Source organism: Perognathus longimembris, chromosome 4 (assembly GCF_023159225.1).
Source record: "Perognathus longimembris pacificus isolate PPM17 chromosome 4, ASM2315922v1, whole genome shotgun sequence".
NCBI classification, from domain to species: Eukaryota; Metazoa; Chordata; class Mammalia; order Rodentia; family Heteromyidae; genus Perognathus; species Perognathus longimembris.
Window position 1 is genome coordinate 33595075 of NC_063164.1, and position 21663 is coordinate 33616737.

The 21663-nt window shown below is 39.3% G+C and overlaps 1 protein-coding gene across 3 annotated transcripts in view; it reads right to left on the reverse strand.

The window, feature by feature from the left end:
- Slc39a10 (solute carrier family 39 member 10) overlaps window positions 1-21663 on the reverse strand; it is a 79773-nt gene that overhangs the window by 38342 nt on the left and 19768 nt on the right. The window contains exon 1 of one of the 3 annotated variants that reach the window (XM_048345056.1): window positions 12538-12678. The exons of the other annotated variants lie outside the window; for them this stretch is intronic. The gene's annotated coding sequence lies outside the window, so the exon portion shown is untranslated. Of the gene's footprint in view, window positions 1-12537; window positions 12679-21663 lie in introns of those variants that run through there. 3 annotated transcript variants of the gene reach the window in all.

Consider the following 21663-nt stretch of genomic DNA (forward strand, 5'->3'; position numbering starts at 1 on the left):
TTGGAGTTGCACTTAGCAATTTTCACTCTATTGGCAAGAACTTAGCAATGTAGCCTCAAATAGGAGGCTAGAAAATAGCCTCACCTATAATTTTATAGAAAAGTTCCACCTATAATTTTATAGAAACTTCTATATAGAAAAGTCTCACCTATAATTTTATATAATATCACCTACAATAAGCATTCCACATTCTGATCCACAGCACAAAATATCTTTGATGTTAATCCATACACCATTCAAACCCTAATTGCTCCCCTTTATAGAACTCAAGTGTGTCTTCCTTAGCCAAAGTATTTTATTATGACTATGTTTTGGAGTTTTCCAGATTTTGTACACTTAGAGTATTATTTATCGCTAAGAACACTTTTTCAATCTGGCAAATCTATATGGAGCTAGATAACACTCAATGTTCTTACTAGATGCTATGAATACTGCTGTTATTATCCTACAAATGAAATGCAAAGACACCACCACAAACTTCACGTTTTCACTATTGATTTTCATCATAGTTAAAATTTACGTGTTCTATCATTGTGTAGTATCATTTTGTTTTCTTTTCTTGAGACAAGGTTTCACTATGCAGCCTAGCCTGGCCTAGAACTCATGATCCTCCAATCTCAACCTCCTGAATGCTGAGATTACAAGCATATACCACCATGTCTTTGTTCACTGCATAATTTCTAATTAAGAAGAGCATAGCAAAACCAGGCGTGGTGGCTCAAATCTGAAGTCTTTGCTACTCAGAAGGCTGACATCTGAGGATCATGGTTTGAAACCAGCCTGGGTAGTAAAGTCTGTGAGACTCTCATCTCCAAATTAAGCACCAAAAAGCTGGAAGTGAAGCTATGGCTCAAGTGGTAGAGCACATGCCTAGAGCACAAAACCTTAGGGACAGTGTCCTAGGTCTCAAGTTGAAACCTTAGGACCAGCATGAAAACAAACAAAAAAGAGGATATAATGAACTTACAGTAATACAATTTAGTCATTACCATTTTACCTTTTTTTTTTTTTTTTTGGTGGTTGTAGGGTTTTTGTATTCAGGGCCTGAGCATTGCCCCTGAGCTTTTGCTCAGGGCTAGTACTCTACCACTTTGAGCCACAGCACCATTGCCAGTTTTTGAGTGGTTAATTGTTGATAGAAATCTTATGAGAACTTTTCTGCCTGGACTGGCTTTGAGCCACAATCCTCAGATCTCAGCTTCCTGAGTAGCTAGGATTATAGGCATGAGCTACCAGTGCCCAGCTTATTTTACTATTTTTTATATAAATACTTTACTTTGTATGAAAAGAGAAAATTAAACTTACTAACCTTCTGCATTTAACATTCATATTAGAACTAAATATTCAGTAAAGTTAGTAGTTATACTTTTGGTATATGAAGTAACTAGTTCCTCCTACTGGGAGGAACTCTGGACTGTTATTAAAGTTCCATTTCTTGACCTGGTGCTTGGTTGCATGAGTATACTTTATTCATGAAAACTGTTTATGTTTTACACATAACTTTTCTGCATGTTAGAAACTGAAACTTAATTTTAAGCCCTTCAAGAAGAATATATATTTCATCTTTCAAATGGTTAAAATCCATTTTTAAAAAGCTACAACCAGACCAAGCACTGGTGGCTCATGACTGTAATCCTAGCTACTCAGGAGGCCAAGATCTGAGGATTGTATTTCAAACCCAGCCTGGACAGGAACATCCGTGAGACTCTTATCTCCAATTAACCACCAGAAACTGGAAGTTGAGCTCAGGGACTGAACCTAAGCCTTGAGTTCAAGCCCCATGACTGATTAAATATAAAAATAGAAAGCTTAGAAACATTGAATAGATTCAGTGCTTGTAAAAAAAAAAAAAAAAAAAAAGGTCAGTTTCTATGTCCTTTTTTATTCAGCTTGCCCCAGTAATAACATCTACGAACTAAACTCCAGATCTTACTAGATTTTCATCATCTTTTACATGCACTCTTCAAAACACAGTAATAAGAGGCTTAGGAAGGTGGTCAAAGAGATAGGAGGAAGGCTAATGAAAAAGCTGAATGGTAATGACTATAGGTTTACTTACATATATTATGAAAATGGAACAATGAAACTTGTTGAAATCATTGGGTTTTTTGGGGGGGCGTGGAAGAGACAGGCGGGGAGTTTGTAAGGCTATACCATTTACATGAGTAGAAATGTCACAATGAAATCCCCTGTACAAGTAATGTATTGTAATAAAATTTAAATACTGCAATCTTTTTAAGCAACAAGGAAAAAGAAAGAAAAGATAACATTGTTAACTGAGAGATCTTGCTTAGCAAAAGCACATTCTTAGAAGAAAGGCTAGCTAGATCCTTAAGGAAAGGAAATTAGGGATAACTTCAGCAGCACATACACGAAAACAAATTACACAGCAAAGTTTAAATAGTGCATGAGATAAATTTGTTAAGTGTTCTCATAAAATAAGTGTAAGATAATGCATAATTTAGCCATTCCATACTGTATACATATGTTCAAAGACAATGTTGTACATAAAAAGGCACAATTTCTATTTATCAATTAAAAAATTAACCAAAAAGAAGTTGGGGTTGACAGTTTACAAAAATCTTTAAGAACAGTCTTACTATTAGTTCTTTACTGTATGAAGTGTAAAGTTACAGGACTGTATTTATTTATTTAGTGCCAATCATGGGGCATGAACTCAAGGCCTGAGTTCTGCCCTTGAGCTTTTTGCTCAAGACTAGTGCTCTACCACTTAAGCCACAGCTCTACATCAGGCTTTGTGGCAGTGAGAGATAAGAGTCTCATGGACTTTCCTGGTCCAGCTGGCTTTGAAGGCAATCCTCAGATCTCAGTCTTCTGAGTAGCAAGGATTACAGAGCTGAGCCACCACCAGCACCTGGCTCTGAAATGCCTTTTGAAGGTACAAAAATGTTTTACAGTTTTACTCTTTCAGTAAACAGGTTTCAATCCCTTTCCATTGCATATGGAGGCATACATACAAAACACCCATGATTTCAGCACCAACTTGCCACATATTATAAAATGGATCCTTAGCGGATTGAAAGTATGTTGGCAGCACAGAATGTCCAGAGTCATTTATATATTATACACATACACACATACCACACGCATCTATCTATATATATGTGTGCTGGGGTACTGGGGCTTGAAATCTGCGCCTCGCACTCTCAACCAGATTTTTTGCTTATGGTCAATGTTCTACCACTTGAGCCACACTTCAGTTACAGCTTTTTGTTGCTTATTTAGATAACCTCCTGGATTTATCTGTCAGAGCTGGCTTAGAACCTTGATCCTTAGATCTCAGCCTCTTTCGTAACTAAAAGCATAGATATGAACCACCAGTGAGTGCCTGGTTAATACTGACAGTGGCTACTTCTTCCCACAGGTAAGCTTTCTGCTCAATTATTTTCAGCTATCCTTATGGTTTTGAACCATCAAAGCCTTTGTAACTATTAATGAAGAAGATACAGTTTGGCCACTTAAGGCACTTAAATGTTCTTGCAAATTATCCAAATGCCAAAGCTACTCTATTTTTACTAGAAAACTACAATTTAATTATCAACTATCAATCCAGTATCTTTATTACAAAGTTTAATAATTTCATATATAAGAAAACTTCACAAATTCCTGAACATAGTCCTAACTATATTCCCTTTCCTTTCATAGGTACATTCTAAAACACAGAGCAGCTTTAGATTTTGATGTACAACAGGAAAATTTTGAAAAGAAAATTATTAATGCTAGAAAGAAAACGTACTTCAGGAAGAAAACATTTCTACAATGCAGCTACTGTATATTGAATTTACATTTAAAAAATATGTGGGGTGGCAGTAGCACTCAGGCCCTAAATTCAAGGCCCAAGATCAACACAAATAAAAGAAAAAAGGAAAAAAATAACACTATATTTAATATTCTAAACCAAAATACAACTGGGAATTAAGAGTATAGGACATGGGAATGTATGCAAAGAAGTGGAAGGGACATAATTTAATCACTTTTCACTACACAGAAAATGGTTGAAGTTCAAAGTCAGCAAGAAACAAGGAATATGCTATTGGGAGATGTGTGAAAGTGAACAGCAAAAGCAGCAACAAGAAACTAGGAGCTTGTGATCTCTAAGCAGACTGAAAGGAAAAGAATTTCTCTCCTCCTAAAAAGCTTCAGAAACTTCACAGAAATATTTGAACTATTTAAAGAACTATTTTATTAAGTCATGTTTATGCATTAGTTCGATTAAAAACTGGAGTAAGCATTTATAAATTTTGTTGCGCTATCAGTAAAATTACATCATCTGCAAGAAAATCAGTTACAGCTTAAGATTTTCACAAGCATTTGTAGTTTAAACCCCAATATGCAAACATTTTAATTCCAATTAATGCCATTATTGTTGGTTGTTTGCAATTAATTCCAAGGTATGGAGAAAGACTACAAAAATGTTCATGTTTTTTAGGTCTTATAAATGATTTCTGGATAAAATAATCTTGGTTATACTGCCACCAACAGTACGATCACAGCACTCTAACAGGATTGCTAATTATGAAAGCAGTAAAAAGATCTTGCCTTTTTGTTCCATGGCCTAAAACTGTAATCAACATATATGGATTTTATGTAATATAAGTTGGTCATAGTTCATTTTTCAGTTCTGCGTGCATATTAAGTCTTTAAGTCCCTGTTGTACACAGTTTCATGTAAAAAGAAACAAAATGTGCTGTATTTTCAGGTTCATGATTTTTAAATTTAAGAAGCCTTTTCCATTTCTTCTCTAATATGTAGCCTCCTTCAAAAGAAAATACAACTAAAAAGAACAGGATCCATCAAAAAGTAAGACCTCTAACACCCATGAAAGAAGTCCCCTCACAAAAGGATTGTCAGTTTGAGGTAAGTCAGGACTATAGGACTTTCTTAAACTTGGACAGAGTGCTTGCTTAGCATGCACCAAAAAAATAAAAAATAAATAAGACTTATCAGTTAACCCAAGAGACTGTTTTAGACTCAATGACACATTCAAGTACTTGTTTGTATGGTAAAATCTTTATAGAAAATTTAGGGTTGTTAATAAAGTATTCATTATGTTTACTGCAAATTTACAAAAAGTTTTACTACCTCTTTTTGTGATCTAATTTTAGTACAGTTTATTTCCTTCTGTTTTTAAATGTTGGTAAGAGATTTTTTGAAAATAAGCTTTATATTTATACTAATTTATTTATTCTGAATTATTCAGTTCGAGAAAATAAGAATATCCTAAGTAAATATATATTCTAAGCATTCTAATTCATAAAGTAGTATTCTATACGAAAATGGTCCACGGGAATTGAACACATGGACACATTACTTCATAACGTATTTATCACATGTAAGATTGTTACATAATTTTATGTACACTGCCAATTAAGTTAAATACTATTTTATAATGTATCAGATATATTTATTTTTTGTTACATATGCTGACCTCATTTTATAATGTAATTAGTATATTATTCTACCTTACTGATAAGGTATGTAAAGTAATCTTTCCATAGCCCACTTACTAGGAGGCTATGTACCTCTGTAACAAAATGACAAGTATATTTCTTCACATATGAACAGAATATCAAAAGGATTTGTCTCCAGTAAGGTCCACTGAGAGGTAACAAACCAAAATATGCATTCACTTATCATCAAATTATGATTTCTTTATGAAATCAGAGAACAGAAGAATAATATAATCAACGGGAAAAGGGTCAGGGCCAAGAAGACATAAAACATTAAAATCATGCATTTTCAGCTCTGAAGAAGTTAGGAAGACACAACCACTTTCTCAAGGACAGAAGATAAACCGAAGCATGCTAAGTAGCAGTAGAGACAGTCTGGCAGAGTTAGGTGGTAGACCAGCACTGAAGTGAGAGCTTCATATTCCTTTTGCAATGTAAAGCAAGATAAAGGTGTTATTTTTCCAAGAGGGAAAGTGGAAAAGATAAAACAGAAACACCATGATTTAAGTTGAAATCACCCATGGACTAAACATATGCACATTTTACTATTTTACAGATAGACATTCTAAAAGAATGTAGATATTTAAAATTAGAACAAAATATAAAATAACAACAGAACATTAGGAACTTAAGAGATACCAGACTTGAAAGGGTCAAATAATAACAGGATTGGTGGGTTGGTGTCTCACAACTTACTCCATTCTAACTTTACAGCACAAAAGTAGACATGAACAATAAATAAGGAAGCTGAGGTCAAGTAATATTTACTTTACAATTACATGCTTTGCATTTGATTTCTACTAAGTATTGAAATGTTGAGAGATGATTTTTTAAATTTTAATAGTGTCTTCCATGGTTGAAAAAAAAAAAAAGATTGTCCTACGGACCAATTTGCTGAGCTCTGGGTTTTGGCTACATGGTTAGAAATTTCTACTCAGGGCGGGGAAGCTGGTTTAGTGGTAGAGTGCTTGTCTTGCATGCATGAAGCCCTGGGTTCAATTCCTCAGTACCACATACACAGAAAAGGTTGGAAGTGGCACTGTGGCTCAAGTGGCAGAGTGTTGGCTTTGAGCAAAAGAAGCTCAGGGACAGTGCCCCGGCACTGAGTTCAAGCCCTAGGACTGGCAAAAAAGAAAAAAAAAAAAAAAAAAAGAAAGAAAGAAATTTTTACTCAGCAGGACAACTGTAGAAGAAACTGGCATTTTTAAAACTCAAAAGTTCTTACTATAACAGTAAGTTCAGAAAAAAAAAGTCTAGATTTGTGAGGGCACATCGGAAATGGCTTCTTCCAGCTTAGATACTAAAGGAATAGCACGATAGGATATGTTCCCTTATTGCTGCAATTTAATTTTCTATTTCCTATATTGAATGAAAATAAATCTAAAACTTAACCTAATCACTTCAAAGTTGTAGATAATTAAAGATGATTAAAATTACCTCTCAAAGTTCATAGCATTTCTCCTAACAATACTTCTGGTCCTATGAAAGTACATAGTCTTATTCTATCAGTAAGATGAAGATACATCCTACAACATTCTCATTTACTTTTCTCATTGCTAAAATCCCTTTCTTAACTGGCTGACTGATCTCTGGATACATACTAAAGACAAAATTAGCATGTGTGTTAAAAATATTTATAGTAGTATTAACTGATGTTACCTCTTTTAGCACCAGAATATCTAAAAAATCATAAAATGTAACTATACAACCAGGTAGTTATAAAATCATCTGCCATTAGCTTTTTGATGGTAAAAATAAACAAGATTTCATCCTTATATTTGTATTAACCTGTAACCACCAAGTAGCATCCTATTATATCTTTCAGCATTATTCTATTAAATATATAATCCTATATCTGAGCAATCTAAAATTCTTTTTTTTTTTTTGGCCAGTCCTGGGTCTTGGACTCGGGGCCTGAGCACTATCCCTGGCTTCTTTTTGTTCAAGGCTGGCACTCTGCCACTTGAGCCACAGTGACACTTCTGGCCATTTTCTGTATATGTGGTGCTGGGGAATTGAACCCAAGGCTTCATGCAAACGAGGCGAGCACTCTTGCCACTAGGCCATATCCCCAGCCCTAAAATTCTTATATCAACATTTCCTGCCAAGTGCCAGTGGTTTACCACCTGTAATCCTAGCTACTTGGGAGGCTGAGGTTCTGGTTCCAAACCAGCCTGGGCAAGAAAGTCCATAAGCCACAGCTGGCTCAAGTGGCAAAGCACTAGCCTTGAACAAAAAAGCTCAAGAACAGCATTCAGGCTTGAGTTCAAGCCCCAGGCCTGTAACATACACACACACACACACACACACACTCTCTCTCTCTCTCTCTCTCTCTCTCTCTCTCTCTCTCTCTCTCTCTCTCTCTCTCCTCTCTCATTGTGATAAGACAATGTTTTATAGTATTCTAAGTATTATGGTGCCCTCCTAAGTAGTGAGTGGGAAACAACTTGTTATTCTTTACTGAAAACTTTGGTTTGATTTGTAAACTGCTTCATACCTATTAAACATTTTAAATATTCCAGTAAAATTTTTATAGTTTGAGAATATATGTGGTTATTTAAAAAAAAAAACAACCTTAAGTTACTGTGTAGCCCACCCAAAGAACTTCTAGGAAACAGAAAGGATAACAATAGTGTAAAAAATACAGGGCTGGGCATATGGCCTAGTGGTAAAGTGCTCGCCTCCTATACATGAAGCCCTGGGTCCGGTTCCTCAGCACCACATATAGAGAAAAAAAGGAGCCAGGGACAGTGCTCAGGCCCTGCATTCAAAGCCCCAGGACTGGCAAAAAAAAAAAAAAAAAAAAAATACAGATAACTGTTAATAATTTCAAACTTTCCAGTTCATATAAATGAGGACAAAATCTTGTGGTTACAAAAAGGACCCCAAGACATATTTTTTCAAGTCATTTGTCTAATAGACACATCTCAAAATAAACAACAAAAAACTCACCACGTGAATTTGATATATTTTCCAACTTTATTTTGCAGTACAGTAGAAATACAAACATATGGGACTAAATTAAGCCAGATGCAGATTTTTGTATCACCCTTTTCAAGATAAGTCGAAATTAAATAAAGATTTTATCATTCATATACAAAGTTAATTTCAAAGGAAAATCCTTAATATATTAATCATTTCTCATTTTGGAAGGGGGAAAAAAGGCCCACATATACTTTCCCAAAATAATTTGACATTCTAGTTTTCTCTCCACCCAATTTTTTTTCTTATGATTTGGAGAACTAGGGGCTAAAAAGTAATCAGAATTAACCAGTTCAGAAGGACCAGATGGACAAAGTCCAAAGGCCTGACATCAGGTCTATTATGCTAGTATAATTAATTTAAACAAGTATTTTTTGAAAATGTGCAGGTGAAGCAGAGCTCACCATGTTGAGAAAATAAGACCACTAGGGGGCAACCTCACACTGTTGCGACTTCCACTGGGCAGTCAACCTATTGAGTACATCCTATGTATTTATCTAAGCATGTATAAATATGTACATATGTGTAATATATACACGCATCATGTGGATTACAAGGGATCAAGCTCCAATTAGAGCCTGTGCTCTACCACTAGTGATAGCCTGTCCTACAATGAATTTTTGTTTGTGTGTTTAATGTCATGAGTACTATATGACAGCACATCCCCTTCAAGGGTTTTGGTTTGGCAAACAAAACAAATGTACATTTATAGAAATGCAAGCAAGGAAGTAAACTATTATATGGTTGGATGCTTATGAGCAAAAGTAGTATGCTCTCCAAGGCCTAGTAGAAACCATCAAAATCTGACCCAAGTAGTAAATTATCTGCCTAACAAGTACAAGCTCTTGAGTTCAAATTCCAAAAACTCATACACACGAAAAAAAATTCTAAATGCTGAAATGAATGACATGGACTAAAATGAATTGTATACATAAGCTGCTTTGTTAAATGGCAACTCTTTTGTACAATTAAAGATAATTTTTAAAAAATCATTCTGGGGTTAGTCATTACTGAAGGAAAAGAAAATAAGAAAGTAGTCCTTTGACAATGAAAAGAAATGGTTGTACATTTAAAAAAATAAAAATGAATTAGGTATCTGGTTGATTACCTTATAGTTACAGTACTCGATAGGTTCTATGGTACTTCTAATGCACAAATCCACAGGATAACCAAACTGGTTAACAGTAACTATTTCAAAAACAGTAGCTATTTTCAATGTTCATTCAAAACTAGGTTTTAAACTTTTACTCACTCCAAAGCCCCAAATTCTTTTCACTACTGGCGATACCCAGGATGGAGAAATGATAGGGGAATAGAATAGTGTCAAATTTAATTTAATTTTAAGTGACTTATTTTTCTCTTTTTTGGCAGTACTGGGGATTGAATTTAAGAGCTTCAAACTTATTAGGCATGGGCTCCACCACTTGAGCCACATCCCCAGACCCTTGTTGCCTTTCAATTCACTTTAAAATTATTTTTAAAAGGAGCACTTTTGTGCTATAACTATTTTTTCGATAAATCACTTAAAGATAGAGGGAAGAAGGGGCATTTAATCTCTACAGCAGTGTCTGCTAAATACCTCCTCAAAATACTTTAAACCAAATGGTCCCCCACCCCCATCCCCATCCCCCAAAAGGGGCAGAGGACTAGCAGGGAATAGTGGTACATGTAATCCCAGAACCCCTAAAGCAGAGGCAGGATCCTAAAAATTGGGCCTCCTGGATTACTCTTAAAACAGACTTTGCAAAAAAGTCTGCTCAGCAAAAAAGATGGGGAGGGTGGGAAACTGTTAGCTTTAAGCTGTTTGTGGAATATAAATTGGTAAAACAGGTTAAGCACCCCAATATAAAATCTCATGTGTCACAAACATATCTACATCTGATTTCAACTCAGTTTGACCTGAGTTAAAATGACGGTACAGGAAAAATAGAAATATTTCAAAATTACAAAATAAAACTTCCGGTCACATTTCAAATAAGACATTCAACCCTCTACAGCTGACCCTCATACATCACTGATGTCTCCTTAAGTTTTCGCAGTCCACTTCTTTTAAAATAGCACCCAGGTGGTTCTTGTATGGGGCCTATTGACAGTCTATTGACAGAGTTCAGGTAGATGAATTTGGCCAGGGAAAAAGAATGTATATTAATCTTAACTACTGATATTTAATTAACCACTGATATATGTGTTTTCCCACCATTATTCCTGAATGCAGGCCAAAACTACAGGAATAGGCCACAGAAAAAAATTCTAACATTAAAAACCTTAAATATCATTAAAACACTTTAGTTTGCATTAAGCAAGCCATAGTGCTATTTAATACCTCTCAGTGACTACTTCAGGATACTCGTTGTAATCCTACATAACCTTTAACATTTGAACCCAGTAGTCTTGATATTTGAGCCACAAAGAGGTTTGAAAAAATTTTCTTGGCAGCCCGTCACTGTTCTTATTTCCACAAAATTTATCACTGACATTATGTATTTGCTTCTCTCCCTGGTGTTAATGTTCAGCTACACCTAAGACTTGGGCTCTGTCTGGCATAGATTGCCTAAGTCTAGAAAAAAAGGACTGACTCATAGTTAACTCAGAATTATCCGCATCTGATTATTACAGCAACTGACTCAAATCATCTGCAGAACAGGCAGTCCTCCTATAAAACCGCACACCCGAGTCTGGGGTTGAGGCTTTCAGTTGCATGGAACTGACTCGATTCTAATACCTACTTTGTTACTTTCTTCTTAAAATCTGGTTAAGGCTTTTTAGGCATACATCTACAAACAAAACACAAAAATATAAAACCTGTCACATGCTCGTTTTGCTCCAAGCATAATTCTGTTGCACAGGTTAAAAAAGAAAAACAAAAACGCAGCAGTTAGCAGGGAAGACATAAATGAAAGTAAGGGGTGGGGGAGGTGATCCCCCTTTTTCCTCCTGAATTTCAGTGTGGCAGGTTTGGGGTGGGGGTGGAGCAGGACCCTCGCAGTGGGGATGAGGATGGTGGTGGGGATTGGGGGGGAGGGGGTCCCCTCCTGCACGTGCCCAGCTCCTTACAGTCACTCCGCGTGCACCGGGGGCTCCCACGTGAACATCTCCATGGGAGCCACAGGAAGACCTTCCACGTCACGTCGCCCGCCGCCGAAAGGGTGTTCCCCCCACCCCGGGTCCCCTCCTGGGCTCGGACCCCCATCCCCGCCCCAGCAAGCCGCGCAGGTTCCCACCGACGCCCCTCCAGCCGCGCCCACGGCGCCCTCCACCTAGGAACAAAGCCCGGGCCGCCGTGCCACCTTCCCACCCCCACCTCCCCGCTCAGCCTCGCCCCGCACCCTTCAACTCCAAGGGACCCCCAACAGCCCCACCTGGGCTGGTGGTTTCGGTTAGTGCGAGGGGGTGGGGGGTGAAGAACGAACCCCCCGCGAGGCCTCCGCGGCTGCAGCACGGCCGCCGCTGCCGTCCGTTACCCTCCGAGGCCGGAACCGCGGCGCCCGGACTCCATCCCGGGGTCCCCGCGCCCGGCCCCGGCACAACTGCCCCGCAGGACTTCCGAGAAAGCCTTGGAGACCCGTGGCCGGCTTGGCTCACCTCCCCCCCGCCCTCGGGCTTCCCCCTTGCCCACCGCCCCTCGCTCGGCGCGCGGGGTCCCCACCGAGGCCCCGGACACCGCCCCGGACGCCGCGCGCGGCCCCCCAACCGCCGCAGCGCGCGCCCCGGTCGCCGTCCCGCCGCGGCCCGGCCCGCGCAGCCACCCCGACCCCCCGCAGGAGGCCGGGCGGGACCCGGGTCCCCGCGGACGGAGTCGGGCTGCCGCCGCCGGCCCGGCCCCGGACGGCCCCGGGCGCACACGAGAAGCCGCGGTGCCCCCACGCGCTGCCCGCCGCGCGCTCCGCTCCGGCTGGCCGCCGCCGGCGCCGGCTGCAGCAGCTGCGGGAACCCCAAGCGCCCCGCTCCCTCGGGAACCCCGTCCCGACTCCCCGTTGGTGTTCTCCCCGTCTACCCCCACGCCGTCCCGGGACTCGCAGCCTCCGCCGCGCATGGGGCCGGTTCTGGGGGAGGGAATGTAAACAAATCGGGGTTTTATAGTTACCTCACACTCGAGTGCCGTGTGCATCTCCTCTCCGCTCGGTACCAAACCCCGGCTGCACCAAATCGTGTATTCACCAAAGCCGACTGCGCTAACTGCGTCGCGGAGGCCAGCGCGCCCGACGCCCGGCTACGCCAACGGCGTACAAGGCCCACTCAGGTCCCTGCGCAGCCGCACCCGGTCCGCCTATGGGTGCTACGCTACGGGCGTACACGCACCAACCAGCCATTCACTTCGGTAGCGCGGCTTGCGTAGGGAAACTGCACCACTCGAGGATTCTACACGGACGGTCGGAGCCACAGGAAACTCGAGTCTACGCAAAGTGCGGAGATCCAGGGCTCCGCGCTAGTTTTGTTCCAAGAAAGGACGTCGCGGGGGAGTTGGGGCGGCTTCTAACGCATGCGTGGAGCGCCCTTCACCACTGGACACCCGGCCCAGCGTGGCACATCATGGGTAGCTGAGGCCTTTGGCAGGCGGATGAGGGATGTACGCCCTCTGAGCAAACGTTTTATTTTAGCCAAAAGGTTACAGAATGATAACGGAGGACTGTTTTTCTTTTTTAATGTACAGGAGTTAAACCATTACGTTAAATCAATCCCTCCTTCCCTGTTAAAGTAAACGTTTCCGTCTTAGTGGGGAAAAACAACTTTCATGATAAGAGAAAAATGTTTTGTATAACCTCCCCAACACACACACACACACACACACACACACACACCCGCCACCGCATCCCCCATTTAAAGCTCACTTACTGAAGGCCTTCCAAAACTAAAAGGAAAAGTTGAGTCTTGACAGCATGCCATTCACTTCTCGCAGACTCCTGCCCAACTTTTGCTCACCACCTCCTACTTAACTGATCGGTGGTGCTACCACCTCAAGGCAAAAGCTCTGATCAGCCAAACAGTTCCACCGACTCAAGCCCGCTTCGTGCTCATTCTTGCTCCCATTCCTATGCCATACCACCCTGACTCGCCTGCATGGTCTCCTCCCCTCTTCTTAAGCAACTAACAGCCCACATTTCCCTTAAATGGTGGCTCTGGAAACTTGCCCTTTGCTCACAGCTCTGCTTCCTGGCTCTTAATCCACAGGTTGAGGCTCATTTGTATTCTGCCTGGGGTGCTAGTGTTTCTGTATTCAACCAGAATCTGCTAATAGTGAGCGAATTCTAGGGGATGTCTCACCAAGTGATATGCAGAGTGCACAGCGCCACGACCAATAATGCATGCCAAACTTTATGTATCAGGTACATCCAGGGGGCTTCACTCGTGTATTGTTTTAATACCCATAGCAAAGTAGAAGTAAGACTTAGCCAGAAACAGAAGCAAAAGAAATTCAGGTAATTTACCTCTGATTACAGAGCCCTAGAATTGGGATCCAAATCTATTCAGTATGGCTGCAAAATTCTGCTAATCTGCATGTTGTACTTTTGTGGAAGGTTGTCTGGTGATTCTTTTAGACACTTATTAAATGTCTTGCCCAAGTGCTGTGACATTAAACTTCTCCTAGCTTCCCATTTCTTTCTTGGGGAAGCCAGCCTATGACTTTACTGAAGCCAAGAAAGGAAGAAAGAAATTCCTGAGGGGTGTAGGAAAAGAGTGTCAAGTCTCACTCTTGCCATTTTGTGAAGGACAGTGGTCATGGTTTTTAGATCCATAGAGAAATTCAGGAGATAAAGAAACACTATAGACCGGAATCTTTACAAAGTTCATAAAATTATGATAACATATTCTTTGAATTTTAAAACATAGAAAAACCATCCAAGCCAGGCACCAGTAGCCCATGCCTGTAATCCTAGCTACACAGGAGGCTGAGATCTGAGGATCATAGTTTAAAGCCAGCTGTGGAAGGGAAGCCCATGTGATAACTATCTCCAATAAACTACTCAAAAAAAAAAAAAAAAAAGCCAGAGGTGATGCTGTGACTCAACCACTAGCCTTGAGCAAAACTCAGGGACAACGCCCAGGCCTAGAGTTCAAGCCCCAGGACTGAAAGATGACAACAACAAGAAGAAAGAAAGAATGAAAGACCTTCCAAATTACCCTCATAGTTTATGGCTTGTATGTATTCAGCTGAACACATTATCATCACCCTTAAAATACACATTTCTGTCAAGTAGCATACCCCATTTGCATTCCGTACTGCCTTTTCTATTATATATTTATAAGGTTTGTGTTTACTGGGTACATGTAAGAATAGCTAAACCCTTGATGAAGTGCTTCCATGCAAGTTGGTCAATAGGTACTGCTCTGAATCCTCCAGGCTTCCCACCTCTGCCCTAGTCTTTGTAAGATTTCTTAAACCTCCAGATTTTAGAAATTTAAAGGCTAAGATAGGGGCCCTGGGACTCACATCCTAGTCTACCTGTTGGTGCCTATTCATTATATTTTAAATGTCACTCCTTCATAAAATCATATAGTAAGCTACTTGTGAATGAAGATCATGACTCCAAGTACTTTTGTAAATTTATTCAAGTGTTCATTCACAGATATCCATACTGATCTGACCAAAATTATTAGCTAAGATAAATGATCAAACTACAAACTTTCTACTAGGAAAAGGAATTCTGAAAGCAACTTTTAGGTTTACACAAAATAATTTGTTGTAACGAGTAATATAGCAAAACTACTGCTAAAACAAATGACTACATGTTAGGATAAGGACTATTCCTCCCTCCCCCCAAAAACTTTTATTAGTTGAAAAGGAAATTTCAAGGAATCTAATATGTTAGAATCATAGAATTTTCTTAAAAGTTATGATACTTTCCCCACACATTCAGTTTATAAAGAAGCTCATTTAAAGCACAAGCGCAATACAAGTGGCTTCTAAGCCCCAGGGCAAGAGGAAGTATCCAGTTAAGTGTAAATGATTTACCTTTTATTGTTTTGCTTCCTCACACTGCTTCAATCACAATATTACAACACATATGGAAAGTTGTAAATGTGACATACCTAAACTTTTAAGTGTGACCCATTAAAATAGAGAAAATAAAAAATCATACCTCACACCTTTATCAGTAACTGTGATTGAAGGAACCCCATGTCATAAACTTCATTTTCCCTCTCAGTGAGTAGAAAATTGTCACCATCCACAACAGTGAAGACGTTCTAAAAATTAAATCTATAAAGAATATGAATGATTCTAACACATCAGGACTTCCAAACTCAACTGTTCTTTCCATGAATCCAGATTAATAATCACCGAAGAGAGCAAAACTTTCTTAAATTCATCTTCAGTTTTAACTCTGATTTTCATATGGGCCAAAGGTTGAACCAGAAAATGTTATGAGTTATAGAGACTACTAGTCAATAGTATATAAAGAGTAAATTATGCTGATATATCAGTGGTGTAGAATGGGTATACCAGAATGGATGTTTAAAAATTGGGAAAAGGGGCTGGAAATATGGCCTAGTGGCAAGAGTGCTTGCCTTCCACACATGAAGCTCTCGGTTTGATTCCCCAGCACCACATATATGGAAAATGGCCAGAAAGGGCGCTGTGGCTTAGGTGGCAGAGTGCTAGCCTTGAGCGGGAAGAAGCCAGAGACAGTGCTCAGGCCCTGAGTCCAAGGCCCAGGACTGGCCAAAAAAAAAAAAAAAAAAAAGGGAAAAGAACACATAAAGATTATGTAAGTGGCTTTAATCTTAGGATGAAAAATTAGTAAATACTCATTCCATTTTAGGGATCATTCATTTCAGCCATAGATTTAGATCTAGACAAAGAAATGTAAAAGATATGTATCATTACTGTACTTTGAAATGAGTGACACCATGTAACAACATCCATCAATGAAATAAAGAAATATGGCCCTACAGGGAGGTCTTTTTCAATAATTTGAGGGACTGTGGCTGTATTATGTATTTTACTTATATCTTAAGATGACTCTGCACAATTTTTAAATTTGCTATTCCTAGATCAATGATGCTGGGGGTTTGGCTCAGTGACAGACTTAGTACAAAGAACCTTGGTTCCTTAAAGAAAAAGAAAGAAAGAAAGAAAGGAAGGAAGGAAGGAAGGAAGGAAGTGGGCCTTGAGAGGTTCATGGATGTTCTCTGTGGTAGAGCTCAGCTCCAGCTGTCCTATGCCTGTTTCTGAAGAGTGAGGCTTGTGTGTCTGAGAAGGCCATCCTTTTTCATAGAGCCAGCACTGTACGATGGCAGAAAGAGATAAACCAAATCAACCCTGGTGACAGACACCCATCTGACATGTCTTGTCAAGAAATCATTCTGAACCAGTAGGCTTATGCAGAGACAGAGATAGATTGGAGGAATGAAACAACACAAAAAAATTAAGCAACTTCCCACCCAGAGGAAAAAACTAACTTCTTTATGATTTGTCTAGATGACTCTAACATCACACTAGCCAGCTATTTTGTCCTACCACGGCAAGGCAAACAAAAAAGACCCTTGGCATGAAGCATCTCTTATTATAAGAGTGGTAAAAACAGGTTTTAGAGTTGCCTCTAGTTCACCCACAAGTTCTTTATTAAAGAAAAATGTGACCTGATTCAAGAGAAAAAGACCTACTCATGAGAATAAACAAAAGTGAAAGAACGCAAAGTAAAAACCAGACTCACAGATGGGTCACATGCTTGCCCAAATGACGTCAGCAAACTTTCTCACTCCCAACTTCTCTGAGCACATTCTCCAATCCCTCCCTGGGTAGCCCTTTACCAGAAACGGAATGCAATTTGGCTGTTTACCAGTAGGATACTGGTAGTTTAGAGATAATATGTCTTGGAACTTAGTAGCAAAGCAGATATGGGGAGGGCAGAAAAAGTGGAACTAAGGAGATCTAGTTTAACCAGCTAGGATAGTACAGTTATCATTTATGAGGTGATAAAGTCTATAAGAAATGCTAGTAGAAAGAGTAGACTTGGCAAACATCCAAAGCTGAGCTGTGAACATTGTATGGTTGCAATGTCTTCTAGGCATTCAACAAAACAGATTCAAGTCTAAAGATAGAAATAATAAGAATCATTAGTCAATAATTCTTTTAAAGGAGGAGAGAAAGAGAAAGAAAATTCTTAGAGCATTTCAACATTCAGGGACCAGGGAGCAGCAGATGAGCAAAGGACAAAAAAGACTGAGAAAGAAAAGCCTGGAAAGGTGAGCAGAAGACCAAAGGTTTACTTAGAAAAAAGTAGTTCAAAGAGAAGAAAGGAATCAATTGTCAAAAGATGTTATAAGCACAGAAAAGTGAAGAATGGATATGTCAGCTATACTTAGCAATGTTGAGGCCAATGGAAAATTTGACAAGGCAATTTAGGGAGAGCAGTCAGGAGAAAACTGATATGGCTGTATTCAAAAGAGTAGAATTAACAAATGCATGATGGTGATGGCTGAAGTAGGAACTGGACCTCTCTCCTACCTTTTTGGAGAAAATAGAAGTAGCACAGTTTATATGCTGATGGCGGTGGTCCAGCAGAGCAGATGCAGAAAAGAGAGGGGAGAGTTAAGGGAGATGGCATTTGTAGGATGGTTCTAAGGAGCAGTAGATGGGGCTTGCCTCAGCTAAAATATGGAGTCCTTCATAATAAAAGGAAGGCAGGGAACTGGAAGCAAGTAGTCAATATGGTGATACAAACTTGTGCAAACTGTTTTGACAGCTTCAGGGTGCCCATGAATATAAAACAAGGTTTAATCTGCTAAGGATTGAGGATTGGAAATAAAGAGGTTTGAGAATCGGGCACCAATGGCTCACTGTAATCTTAGCTACCCAAGAAATTAAGGTCTGAGGATCACAGTTCAAAGCCAGCCAGGGCAGGAAATCCTGTGAGACTCTTTGTGTGTGTGTGTGTGTGTGTGTGTGTGTGTGTGTGTGTGTGTATTTAATTTAATTTTATTGTCAAGGCAATGTATAGAGGGGTTACAGTTACGATCTCCAATTAAGCACCCAAAACTAAGGAGTGGCACTGTGGGTCAAGTGGTAGAAACTGGCTTTGAGCTGAAAAAACTAGGGGATAGTGCTTTGGCCCTGAGTGAAATCCCCAGGACCAGCACAAAACAAACAAACAAATAATTTGAAAATGCCATCTGATGAGAACAAATTTCAAATCTTCTGAAATCTGAAGGAGACATATTTCACAACTAACATTTATAGTTATTCAAATAATTTCTAGCAAGAATGTAGCAAAATTCTAAATATTATAGAAGGCAGTCAATGAAGTGTCTTAACAAGGGTGGCAAGTGTAGAGATTTCATAAATTTTCATGTACTCTCTAAGTAAAACTCAAATCTTTTTTTTTTTTTTCAAAATAAAACAAACCTCTTTCCTGGTCTTCCCTTAATCCTATTAATCATAATTTTTTCCATCACACATTGCTGGAGAAATTTTTTAATATCCCAATGTTTGTGAGGAAGGATTCTGGCAATGCCTGTTAGTTAGTGACCCACAGTACTTAGTTTGTGGCTTTCTCATAGATGACCTCATCATCAGCCTCTGATGATGTCATCACAACCAAGTTTCATTCTAATTACAATGACAGCTGCTTTTTCTAAGCAGTTAGGTTTCAGAGTTGATCTTCCCACCCTAAAGTTGCAAGATTAAAATGCATCAGGCACAATTTCAATGTTGTAAATGTTAACTCCTTGAATTCCCACAACTTTGTGAAAGAGATATTATGTTGTGCATCTTATTAAAATCCTAATATTGAGAGGCAGGATGCCAGTTATACTAACTCTTAAGCAAGACCCTGTGGGGACCTATTTTTGTGAGAATATCTCTGAAATGTTGGAAGGAAAGAACGAGAAGGAGAAAGAAAAACAAAGGAGAGGAAGGAAGGGGAAAGAGGGAAGGAGGGAAGGAGGGGAGGGATTAGTAGATTCTAATTGTAAATGCCAGTGGTTAGTAGAAATTTTTTGTTAAATGAAATAAAGGATAGAATAAAAACATATTAAGATTTGTTTTGAACATTTGTTCTCTTTTGCTTTAGTTTTCAGCCTGACTAACTTAAATCAATTCCAAGGACAGTGCTAATCCAGTCTTTTAAATTAAAATTTTCATTAGCCAATCAGACATATTCAGTTAAATGCTTTCCCTCTTTCACAGTGATTTCAGCTAATTGTTCGAGTATTCATTTAGATCAGTAAAATTACATAAGAGGAATTACATCTCTTTTAATGACTTCAATCCTAGAAATAGAAATAAGAGCAACTAATGTACACAACAACAAAGAACTGTGCAGGACAATTTAAAGAAATTCATTCAGAACAAAAATACATGTCAGTTTGTAGTTTGTCAACATATTCTGTGCATCTACCTTGGGAAAGAAACAAGTATTAAGGGGTAGACATAAGTATTTATGTACAAGTTTGTGTTTCTATTATGTGCAAACCACTACATTTAGTATCTAGGATGCCAATATGAACAAAGGTGAGATTATGGCCCTATCAATGCCTATTGTCTGGTGGGGGAGGTAATTAGAGGTAATTACAGTACACAATTGAAAGTGCTATGTTATGTAGGTATGGATAGCTATAGCAGCAAAGGCAAAAAAATAAAAAGGAAAACACTCATGTGTTTTAAAAGTGACATTTGCTTTCTGACTTAAGGATAAGCTGGAGACAGCCAGGTAAAGGGGAGGTGAGGTGGGAGAGACAATCCAAGCAGATGCATGACATGAGTGAAAGCATGGATTTAGTTTAGAGGAAGGAAACAACACAGTCTTGTGTGTTTGGGGGATGGAGGATTAGGAGAGATGAGACAGGACTGGTAAGCAGGGCCTTTGTGTACCATAGTAAGGAGTCTGAATGCAACCCCGAGGGCCTTAAGAACCTCTGAAGAATGTTAAGTAGGCAAGTGGCATGATCACGGGCAAGAAGGGAAGTGAGAGAATGTGATTAGTATGGTAGGCAGAATAGAACCTTTCCCCCTCCCCCAAAATGCCTATGTCCTAGTAAGTGGAAGCTGTGCATCTGTGAAGTTACTCTTGTAAAAGGGACAAAAACTAAAGGTGGAATTAAGGACTCAATTTAATTGCAGAAGTCCCTAGGCGTGGAAGAGGAGAAAGGGAAGAAAGCCAGAGGGAGATAAAACTAAGGCAGAGGAGAAATAGAGTGATTATGGATAAAGGAATTTGTGCACAAATGGAATATGGCAACATCTAGAAGCTAGGAACCATGGCAAATGGACCCCTGCTCTCGGAGTCCAGTTTATTCTCCCGAATAAAGGCAGTCTTGATGACAACGTATTTTTGGCTCAATGAAGCCCAAGTCAGACCTCTATCCTACAGAACTGAGAGATAATAAATCTGAAAAGTTTTAAGTTTTCCATTGCTATAGCACCAATAGAAAACTAAAGTTAGGAACCTACTATTAATAATAACTTTGTGTGAGTCATGAGAGGCCTCAGGGTAGTGGGGCAATTTCAAATGTCATCTCTACTACCTTTCTACCTGAGGCATTAAGATGAACTTTCAGCCTCATTTACAGTACTTGAAGGATAAGCAGTATTTTGCAGGGTTTTCTTTAATTTTTATTTTTAATCAACACAATAAATATGCTAACACTAGCTCCTAAATCCATATAGAAATTTATCTTACAATGTGAATAGTGCTAGAAAAAACTATTTTAAATGAAACTTACATTTACCAAAAACAAAGAAACAAACAAACATTATGTTGTCTGATTTCCCAGTGTAAAATACCCAGAAGAGGCAATTGATAAGACATTGACAATAAGTCTATTGCCTAGAGGGTAGGAGAGAGGGGGAGGAAGTAAAAGGGTTGGAAGGGAATGGAAAGAGAAAAAGATAGGAAGTTAATGTTAAGTGGGTACAAAGTTTCTGTTTTCTATTTGGAATGTTAAAAATAATGAAAGGGGCTGGGAACATGGCCTAGTGGTAGAGTGCTTGCCTCATATATACATGAAGACCTGGGTTTGATTCCTCAGCACCACACATATAGAAAAAGCCAGAAGTGATGCTGTAACTCAAGTGGTAGAGTGCTAGCATTGAGCAAAAAGAAGCCAGGGACAGTGCTCAGGCCTTAAGTCCAAGCCCCAGGACTAGAAAAAGAAATTTTTTTTAATTAAAAAACATTGCAATACCAACAAGTCTATAGTATTCAAAGAATGAACTATGTTATAGCACATAAATCATTTAGTTTGGTTTGTTTTCAGTGCTAGTGATGGA